The following is an 11,581-nucleotide window of genomic DNA, read 5'->3' on the forward strand; positions in this document are numbered from 1 at the left end:
ATTAAGTAGACCAGATCTGAGAGTCAATGGGAAAAATGAATGGGGAAACTGAGTATAGGACGGAGGGGAACCCAGCGGTTGTGAAACCCATATGGTTGAAACGACCGTGAAAAACTGATCAATCTAGACTACTTGGTTGTGTCATACGAGTCAAAATAAAGCTTTTTAAGCCACTTTTCTCACTTTTTTTTTTTGACAGAGCGCAGGCGCAGTAGTTCCATAACGGCACGAGAGCAACGGCTTTTCACAACTGAGCATGTGCATAATTTCGCGTGCGCCGATGCAGCCAGATGATTGGATCACTGGCAACGCAGCTCAGCAGGCACATTGGCTCTTGTTACCAGAAAGGCGGGAGATGTGCGGGTAGACGCCATATTTGCGTTACGAATCTTCACCATTAATTTCTATGTACCTGTCCTATCTCCCCTTACTAGAATATTTCTGACCTTAAGTCCATCTCCTTAACCATAAAGCCAGCGATTCCCAACGAGGGGTATGTGTACCACTAGGGGGGCATGCGAGCACACTGCAGGGGGCCATTTCGATTTTGGTTTGCATGACAAATTAGACACAATTCCAGAACAGGCTGTTAGGGGGAATGTGGGAAAAATTATAACAACAAATGTATGGAGTAAACAGACCTGTTACGAATACCAGGCAAACATAGTAGGACATTACCAGACGACCCCCTGGTAAGGACTGGTTATGAGCTTGAAAGACAGAAATCACAACTTAATGAGTGTGACAAAACTGGAAAGTGGAAATGACCAAAAAGTGCAAACTCTCTCTAGGGGAACCCTAGGGCACCAATCAGAATCATATCCCTCTTTGCCTAGGGCCCCCAAATAGCATGAAACGGCCCAGAGAGTGGCCCAGGGGTGTCGCAGCAAATTGCGGGCCCTATGTACAATCAGCTCGAATGGACCCCCTCCCAGCCCTACATAAATCGGACTGTGTGTGGGCCCCCTATATACATGTATTTAACTTTACCATCCTGAACAATACTAGCCTCGCGACGTCATCCTATGTACTCCGCCCAAAGATTTTTGCTCCGCACATCTGGCAAAAGCCTCGAGCTCGGCTCTCACAATATGGGTTTTAATATCAATTAATTTAAATGATAGAGTAAGATCAGACCATTTCCCATCGTCCACGAAGACGGATTCCCCATGGCTTTTGCCAAACTGATGGACGGAGTCAACAGTCGGTTATTCGCCCAGGCTAGAACAATACCCCTGCTGAGCGCACATTCACATTGAGATTGAGATTGAGATTGAGGACCAGATTTAGAGCATGTGAGGGGGTACTTGTGGTATGACAATAAGTCTTACGACAACAAGGCACAAAACAGAAAAGTTTGAAAAAACACTGTAGTTGTACACTACAATGTTGTAGTACTGCTTTGAGATATTGCTTTGGTTTTATTCCACAATGACATCTGGGGGACATCACATTGTGCAGCATCTCCTTAAAACCACGAGAAGGACCACAAAAAGGACTGCAGAACTCTGTTTCCTACCCCATTGGGCCCACACTATTTTGACTGCTTTATCCTGCCAAAACATGGCATAGAACAGAGTTTCCCAAACTGGGGTGCGTGCACCCCTGGGGGTGCGCGACCTGCTACAAGGGGGTGCGCGAGTTGAATAGAGCAATGGCTGAGATGTGGGTTTTTATACAAAAATTAAGGAACATTACGTAGTTTGTAATTGTTTTTTGGTGAATTGTATGCTGGAAGAATCCAGCTGAAGTGTAATTTATAACTCCTAGACTTGTTATGCAACAAGTTCCATTAATGATGGCAAAAGAAAATGTCAGGTCTATTGGAAATGAGGATTGCCCAAAATGTGCGGCTCTGCAACATTTGCTTAGGGGGTGCGCGAACCACATATATAAAAGGGGGTGCGCAGGGGGAAAAGTTTGGGAACCGCTGGCATAGAGGGCCATCAGCTTTCCACAGAAAACTTTGGCCAGCATATTTATAATTTCTTGACGTCATGTTGATTGGTTGGTCGGTGTTCCTTTTTTTTCTTCTTCTTTTTTTCTTGCTTACAATCCTGCTTTTAAGAGTGACAGTCTATTTACATACATTTGCATCAAGAACAATTATAGTCTAGTCTTGGATGCCAGTCGCTTTTATAGAACCCAAAATCTCCTCCACCTGGAGAAATGTTACAGTACAGAGGCATATTTTTATCTACATCAATTTGCAAGAAATGCAGGGATTAGCTGCTGAAAGCTGAAACCAATTGGATGTGACGTTTCAAGCGGTTTGTTCATAATGTATTGCACTGTGCTGTGCTGCGCTGTGCGCTCAATGTTTCATAAGGCAGGTAGAGTTTGCAGGGGCGGATCTAACCATTTTGGGGCCCTAGGCGAAATATAAACACGGGACCCTCAAAAGCCATACAATTATAGACATACAATTCTGTGTTTTTTTGGTGCTATTCAAGGGGTTTGTGTCATATTAATCCTTAATTATTTCACACAAGTGACACATTAAGATTAAGCCTGCATTTTTGCATGTCTAGCACGACTGGTTGGGGCCCATGTGGAGGGCAGATTTGGCCGGGGGCCTTAGGCAATTGCCTAGGTTTGCCAAATGGAAAGTCCGCCTCTGAGAGTGTGAGGTGGAAAGATGACAAAAAAAGACAGCTAAAAAAAAAAAAAAAAGATCAAAGTGGTGCCATCAGGTAAATAAATTATTTTTTATTTTGTCGCGTTTGTTCAGCAGGAGGGTGAGTGTGAAGACGGGAGCAAGCGCGAGAAGGGGGATCAAACTCATCCATCAGTGTGTGCTGCACCACTGCAACACGAAGAGAGGGGAAAAAAAGAAAAGAAAAAGAAACAGTAGCGTTTGTTTTTTGCGCTTCTCTCAGACGACGAGTAAGACCCTCAACTTTCGGCCCAGTTTCTGAGCAGAGAGATCTGCAGTGGTGCATGTCTGCATAGCTAAGCTGTGTGTGTGTGTGTGTGTGTGTGTGTGTGTGTGTGTGTGTGGTGTGTGGGGGGGGGGGTATACAGACAGCAGCAGGGCTGGACTGGCCAAATGGCATAGCGGGCATTTCCCGGTGGGTCCTACACATTTCTGAAAATAGGTGCCCACGAGGGTGCAGGACCCACCTGTGAGTCAGTTCTGCACCGCTAATTTGCCTGTGCCTTATTTCTCCCCCAGACCAGCCCTACAGACAGACAGCAGGCTAGAGAAATGGAGAAAGAAAAAGACAGATGCCCAAGAGAAACAAAAAAGAGAGAGAGAAATAGAAAGGGAAAAGGAAAGAGGGCAGCCAGACAATGCAAAAAAGGAATGCTAGAGAAAGGAAGTAAAGGGAAAAAATCAAAAAGAAAGACGGAATAGAGACAAACAGAGAGAGAGAGAGAGAAGTGAGAAACACACTCACACAGGGACCAAGCGGAAGATAGAAAAAGAGAGCAATTTCAGTGGGGCCTAACTGCACCAGGCCCAGCCCCATCCCCATCCACATCCCCAGGCACAAACCCATCCCCATCCCCAGCCCCAGCCCCAGTACCAGCCGCAACCCCAGCCCCAGCCCCAGCACCATCCTCATCCCCAGCACCAACCTCAGCGCCAGGCCCAGCCCCAGCCCATTCCCAGCCCCATTCCCAGTATAGTCCCAGCCCAGCCCCAGCCCCAGCCCCAGCCACATCCCCATCCCCAGTCCCAGCACCAGCCCCAGCCCTAGCACCAACCCCAGCACCAGCCGCAACCCCATCCCCATCCCCATCTTCAGCCCTAGCCCCATAGCTAAGCTGTGTGTGTGGTGTGTGGGGGGGGGGGGTATACAGACAGCAGCAGGGCTGGACTGGCCAAATGGCATAGCGGGCATTTCCCGGTGGGTCCTACACATTTCTGAAAATAGGTGCCCACGAGGGTGCAGGCCAGGGCCCACCTGTGAGTCAGTTCTGCACCGCTAATTGCCCGGGTCCCATTTCTCCCCCAGACCAGCCCTACAGACAGACAGCAGGCTAGAGAAATGGAGAAAGAAAAAGACAGATGCCCAAGAGAAACAAAAAAGAGAGAGAGAAATAGAAAGGGAAAAGGAAAGAGGGCAGCCAGACAATGCAAAAAAGGAATGCTAGAGAAAGGAAGTAAAGGGAAAAAATCAAAAAGAAAGACGGAATAGAGACAAACAGAGAGAGAGAGAGAGAAGTGAGAGAGAGAGAGAGAGAGAGAGAGAAGTGAGAAACACACTCACACAGGGACCAAGCGGAAGATAGAAAAAGAGAGCAATTTCAGTGGGGCATAACTGCAGCCCCAATCCCATCCCCAGCCCCATCCCCATCCCCAGCACTATCCCCAGTCTAGTCCCAGCCCCAGCCCCAATCCCAGCACCATCCCCAGCGTCAGGCCCAGTACCAAACCCCATTCCCATGCCAATCCCAGCCCCAGCCCTAGGCAAGGCAAGGCAAGGCAAGTTTATTTATATAGCGCATTTCATACACAGGTGCAACTCAATGTGCTTCACAAAGTTAACAAATGTAAATGAAAGGAAAACAGGGAAGAAAGAAGGAAATGAATTAGAGTCAAAAAGCATTTAAAAACATTAAGATAAAACATAAGGTGAAAATAATAATAAAATAAAATAAAATAAAACAAATTAAATAAAAATAAAAATAATAAGAATAAGTAATTTAAGCTAGGGGAAAGCATCTGAGAACAGCTTTGTCTTGAGTCTAGATTTAAAGCTATCAATAGTGGGTGCATTTTTTATGTCATCTGGAAGCTGGTTCCAAAGCTTTGAAGCATAGAAGCTAAAGGCTGCCTCTCCACACTTTGTTTTGACTTTTGGAATCACCAGCAAATTCTTCTCCGTTGACCTTAGTGACCTAGTTGGTGCATACAGCTGAAACATATCCAGTAGATATGTGGGTCCCATTCCATTTAGTGATTTAAACACAAGTAGCATAGCCTTAAAATCAATTCTGTAGCTTACTGGGAGCCAATGCAGCGATCTTAAAATTGGAGTAATGTGGTCGAACTTCCTTGTCTTTGTAAGAACCCTTGCAGCTGCGTTTTGTACAAGTTGAAGCTGTTTAATGGTTTTATTGGGGAGGCCAGTAAAAAGACTGTTACAGTAATCAACTTTACTAGAAATAAAGGCATGTATTAGCTTCTCCAGATCATGTTTAGACATCAGGCCCCTAAATTTAGAGACGTTTTTTATGTGATAAAATGCAGACTTAGTAATAGCTTTCATGTGACTGTTGAAGTTTAGGTCACTGTCAATGAGGACCCCAAGATTTTTAACTGTTTCCCTTGCTTTCAGTCCCTTCGTTTCAAGGATAGTAGCAATCTTTTGTCTCTCCTCTCTTTTCCCAAATATAATTACTTCAGTTTTATCTGTGTTCAGCTGGAGGAAATTATGAGACATCCATTTGTTAATTTGGTCCATGCAATGATAGAGTGATTCAAGGGGGGTATAGTCATTTGGGGACATAGATAAGTAGAGCTGGGTATCATCCGCATAGCTATGGTAATTTATGGAGTTATTCTCGATAATGTGTCCCAGTGGCAACATATACAGATTGAACAGTAGTGGTCCCAGAATGGAGCCCTGGGGGACCCCACAATTCAGAGACATCGGTGATGAGGTATGTCTTCCAATGGCGACAAAAAAAACTTCTTTGTTGTAGGTACGATTTTAACCAGTTGATCACTATGCCTGTAAAGCCAACCCAGTGTTCCAGTCTATGTAGTAGTATAGAATGATTAACTGTATCGAAAGCGGCACTTAAATCGAGTAGAACCAAGACGGATAATTTGCCAGCATCAGAATTCAATCTTATGTCATTCATAACTTTAATAAGAGCTGTTTCAGTGCTGTGGTAGGCACGGAAACCTGATTGAAACTTATCAAAATAGCTATTAGACATTAGAAAAGCAGTTAATTGGTTAAAAACCAATTTTCTCTATTATTTTACCCATGAATGGTAGATTGGATATGGGCCTATAGTTGTTTAGTACCAGTGCATCCAGGTTGTTCTTTTTCAGTAAGGGTTTCACAACTGCTTCTTTCAGACAGCCTGGGAATATGCCTGTTTGTAGTGAGGTGTTGATGATCTGAAGTACATCTGATGATATTAGATTTAAGATGGATTTGAAGAAGGCTGTTGGTAAAATATCTAAGTCAGATGTAGAGGAGCTAAGACTTTGTACCGTTCTATTAAGAATGTCCACATCAACTAAATGAAAATTTCTCATGAGGTTAGGATTTAACTTCACCATAGCAAGCTGGTCTGAATCTTAGGTCGGTTGCACATGTGTGAGTATGTTTGCACGTATTTTTTCAATCTTTCCTTTGAAAAAGGATGCGAACTCATTGCATTTGCTGACTGAGAGGAACTCAGAGGGCATTAGATTTGGGGGCCTTGCTAGCTTTTCCACAGTGCCAAACAGGACACATGCAATATTAATATTTCTGTTAATTATGTCAGAGAAAAAAGATTGTCTAGCTTTAGAAATTTCTTGGTTGTATTTCGAGAGTGTGTGTTTATAGATTTGGTAGTGGACTTCAAGTTTGGATTTACGCCACTGTCTTTCAGCCCTCCTGCATTCTTGCTTTAGCAATATAACTGTGGGATTCTTTCTCCAAGGTGCTTTTTCACGTCCCACTGTTTTGATTTTTTTCGGGGGCAATAACATCCATAATACGGGTCATCCTTGAATTAAAATTAACCATGAGATCATCTGCACTCTCTGAGGTTTGACTTTGGATCTCTGAAAGTGCTTGCTGAAAGAGTGAGGCTGTCTCACAGTTGATTATACGTTTTTTGACTGTAACAGATTCCCTTTGAACATGAGGGTACATAGAAACATCAGAAAAAATGCAGTAATGGTCAGAAAAGCCATAGTCTTTGACACTAGCACAAGCATTAAGGCCTTTTGTTATTATTAGGTCTAAAGTGTGACCTTGGTTGTGTGTTGGTCCTGTTACATGCTGTGTGAGGCTAAAAATGTCAATAAGACTTAAAAATTCCTTAGCATAGACATTCTCTAAGTCGTCCACGTGAAAATTAAAATCGCCTGCTATAAACAAGCTATCATAGTCCACACAAACATTCGACAACAGCTCACCAAATTCCTCTAAGAAGAGTGGTGCAGAAAGTCTTGGAGGTCTGTAAATAGTCAATAACAGTATGTCAGAAGAACATTTTAGAACTGCAGCTAAGTATTCAAAAGATGAAAATTCACCTAGTGATGTCTTTTGACATTGAAACAGTGCCTTGAAAATAATTGCTATCCCCCCTCCCTGTTTATTCTGCCTTAGCCCTAGCACAACCCCAGCACCAGCACCAGGCCCAGCACCATCCCCATCCCCATACACACAACCCCATCCCCATCCCCATACACAGCCCCAGCACCAGCCGCAACCCCAGCCCCAGTCCCATCCCCATCCCCAGAACCATCTTCAGCCCCAGCACCAGTCGCAACCCCAACCCCAACCCCAGCCCCAGCCCCAGCCCCATCCCCAGCCCCAGCCCCAGCACCATTCCCAGTCTAGTCCCAGCCCCAATCCCAGCACCATCCCCAGCGTCAGGCCCAGCACCAAACCCCATTCCCATGCCAATCCCAGCCCCAGCCCTAGCACAACCCCAGCACCAGCTCCACCCCCAAACCCAGCCTCATCCCCAGCACCATCCACAGCGCCAGGCCCAGCACCATCCCTATCCCCATCCCAGCACCGGCCCCAAGACCACCCCCATCCCCATCCCCATCCCCATTCTCAGCCTCAGCCCCATCCCCATCCCCATCCCCAACCCCATCCTCATCCCCATCCCCATCCCCATCCCCAACCCCAGCCCTATCCTCAGCCCCATCCCCAGTTCCCCATCCCCATCCCCATCCTCATCCCCATCCCCATCCCCATCCTCAGCCTCATCCCCATCCCCATCCCCATCCCCATCCTCATCCCCATCCCCATCCCCATCCCCATCCCCATCCCCATCCTCATCCTCAGCCCCAGCCCCATCCTCAGCCCCAGTCCCAACCCCATCCCCATCCTCAGCCCCAGCCCCATCCTCAGCCCCAGTCCCAACCCCATCCCCATTCCCATCCCCATCCTCATCCCCATCCCCATCCCCATCCCATCCCCAACCCCAGCCCCATCCTCAGCCCCATCCCCATCCCCTTCCCCATCCCAATCTTTTCCCCTATCCCCATTCCCAGCTCCCCATTCCCATCCCCATCTCCATCCTCAGCCCCATCCCCATCCCCTTCCCCATCCTCATCCCCATCCCCATCCCCATCCTCATCCCCAGCCCCATCCCCGGCCCCATCCCCATCCCCATCCCCATCCCCATCCCCAACCCCAGCCCCATCCTCAGCCCCATCCCCATCCCCATCCCCATCATCTTCCCCATCCCCATCCCCACCACCATCCTCAGCCCCATCCCCATCCCCATCCCCATCCCCATCCCCATCCCCATCCTCAGCCCCATCCCCATCCCCATCTACATCCTCATCCCCATCCCCAATCCCATCCTCAGCCCCCCACCCAGCCCCATCCCATCCCCATCCCCATCCCCATCCCCATCCCCATCCTCAGCCCCATCCCCATCCCCATCCCCATCCTCATCCCCATCCCCATCCTCAGGCCCAGCCCCATCCCCATCCCCAGTCCCCAACCCCAGCCCCATCCCAACCCCATCCGCATCCCCAGCTCCAGCCCCATCCCCAGCCCAGCCTCAGCCTAACATTTCTGAAAATAGGGGCCCACGAGAGTGCGGATAGAACAGTGCATCTGCTCTAATTCTGAGGGCCCCCCTTAATCCAAAAGTGCCCCGGCCCTATTTTACCCCTCAGTCCAGCCCTGATTACAATGTAATTAGCACCAAATTCTGGGCCCCTTTTCTGGGCCTAGGCCTGGCCTGGGACAACTGACCCTGCCTGTCCTCTCACACTTCTTCCCGCTCATGCCGTCCGTGCGTCCCTATGGGCGAACCCCACAGCAGTGCATCCGCATGTCAGTCTGGAGGGGACAAAGGGGTGAGTGATACTGGGCCCAAGGAAAGGAGGGAGGAACCAAGACATGGGTTCTCATGACACTTGCTACGTTTACATGAGGCATTTAATTCGGAATTAACCGACTTTAATTCTGAATGAAGCTTAATTCCGCTTTGAAAATGCCATGATTACACCTCTTATTTCGGAATTAAATGAAAAATCAAAGTGAACTTGACGCTCGACTCAAGCTACTTATTTCTGAATTATTAATTTGGAAAATAAAAAGTGTCACGTAAACGTAGCCATCGCGTGTAGTGTGGTGGAGGGGGGCGTTTAGATGACTTCGTCCCGGGCCCGGCCAAAGCTTTCATCGGCCCTGGTTAGCAGTTCATCCAGCTAGGGAAGCTGACAAGGGGGGACAAAAGGGTCAGTCGTCCCGGGCCCAGGGATGGGTGGGGCCCAGAATTTGGTGCTCATTATATTGCATGTATTGGATGGGGGGCCCATTCAGATTAATTTGTCCCGGGCCCGGCCAAAGCTCTCAGAGGCCCTGGTTAGCAGCAGTGCATCCATTCGCACGTCAGTCAGGGAGCCATCCAAGAAGAAGAAGCCTTGGTCTCCGCAGAGGCTGCACTGCATGGATGGCTCTGGATCTCATGTAGGGTGAAGATCGATCCCTCTCTCACCAAAATTGTGTTTTGTACTCTTCAGAGTGTGAAAAGAAAGTCCCTCCTTAGCAGGGCTACTCACATATTTTGCTGGGCCCAGGGAAAAGACACCTGAAAGGGCCCCCTATACGATACATATAATTAGAGATGTACAGGATCCAAGATCCGGTTCCGGATCCAGCAGGATAATAGGGATTTTCAGACTATCCCGATTCGGCAGGATCTTAAGCAGTGGATCTCTACTTTTTACGTAGCCTAGGCTTTTCAGTCAGTCTTTCACAACCCCAATCGCTGCATGGAGTGAAAGCCCTTTGGAAGCGGCCGTTGAAGGCAGTGTGGCAGTAAGCCAATGAGTCTTAAAAATAGTTTGCGCCAACGTAATAAAAAGGGCCCACGTGTGCGAGTTGGCTATGTGTTTCAACCCTGTCGTAGGATCCGGTATCCGGTTCCGGATCCGGCAGGATCTTAAGCAGTGGATCCGGTATCCGGCAGGATCCTAAAAATCAGGATCCGGAGCATCTCTACATATAATGTAATGAAAACGTGATTTTGGGCCCTCTGTCTCCCTCGGCCTCGGTCAACTGACCCCTTTGCATCCCAACCCCCATAGAGCTTGAAAGTCCCGCCCCTTAGTTCTGCATTTCACGGAACCTAAGCTGACCATCTAACAACATGGTAGCAAGTAAATATCTTCCGATCTCAGTCATTACATGCGCTGGGCTACAAATATGCCGTTTAAGAGGCTAGATAAAGATTATTCATGCAAATACAAAAATATTTTGTTCCGAGGCCATCTGCATGAAAAATGTGAAGAAACACAGCTTTCTAAAAAGTTTAGGGGTTCGTACGAGAAATGAAACAAAAATATCAGAAACAACAACGTGGAGCTCGTGGCACAACTCGAAGGGGATCGAAATATAATTTTAATACCGCCATTGGATTACATCCTACGATTTTCGGCTAAAAATGCTGTTGAGGTCCCATGAAATCGGGGGAAAGTGACGTCACTTTCAAGCTCCATCGGCTTCCATGCTCCTTAGAACATTCCAATGGCGTCCTGTTCAGAATCTAGAACGACCTATAAAACAAAGCAAGCACCTTTCACAGAGACCATTGATAAATACTGAACAGTATGTATAGAATGTATTTAATGGTATTCTGGAATGGAAGAACGAGAGAGAGAGAGAGAGAGAGAGAGAGAGAGAGAGAGAGAGAGAGAGGAGAGAGGAGAGAGGAGAGAGAGAGAGAGAGAGAGAGAGAGAGAGAGAGAGAGAGAGAGAGAGAGAGAGAGAGAGGCACACAGAGACGGATAAAAAAAGAGACTGAATATGTTTCGATGATATCCTGTCCAGCATCACAAACCAGTGCCTTACAAACCACAGCAAGCAGCATTGTTAGTCCTGGGGTTGATAAGTGCTGTACATACAGTCTGTATAGAATGGTTTAATGGTATTCAGGAATGGAAGAACACAAGTGTGTGTGTGTGTGTGTGTGTGTGTGTGTGTGTGTGTGTGTGTGTGTGTGTGTGTGTGTGTGTGTGTGTGCGTGCGTGCTATGTGCGTGCGCGCGTGTGTGTGNGTGTGTGTGTGNGTGTGAGAGAGAGAGAGAGAGAGAGGGGGTGGGGGGGCAGAGAGAGAGAGAGAGAGAGGAGGGGAGGCGAGAGAGAGAGGAGAGAGAGAGAGAGATCCATATCAAAGGAACAGCCTGCTGAATCCTGATTTCAGGGTGACATTGCTTGGCGAAAAGACCAAGAGGACACATCTGGCCAAGGCTTTTGTCTCTGACATAGCATAGCAAGATTGGACTGGTCATCTGGCATACCAGGCATTTCCTGGTGGGCCCTGCATCCTCGATAGCCCATATTTTCAGAAATGTTAGCAAAAAAAAAAAAAAAAATCTTTACATTTCTGAAGGGGCCCACAAGGGTGCAGGGCCCACCGGTGAGTCA

The sequence above is a fragment of the Engraulis encrasicolus genome, chromosome 17 (genome assembly GCF_034702125.1).
Source record: "Engraulis encrasicolus isolate BLACKSEA-1 chromosome 17, IST_EnEncr_1.0, whole genome shotgun sequence".
In the NCBI taxonomy this organism is placed as follows: Eukaryota; Metazoa; Chordata; class Actinopteri; order Clupeiformes; family Engraulidae; genus Engraulis; species Engraulis encrasicolus.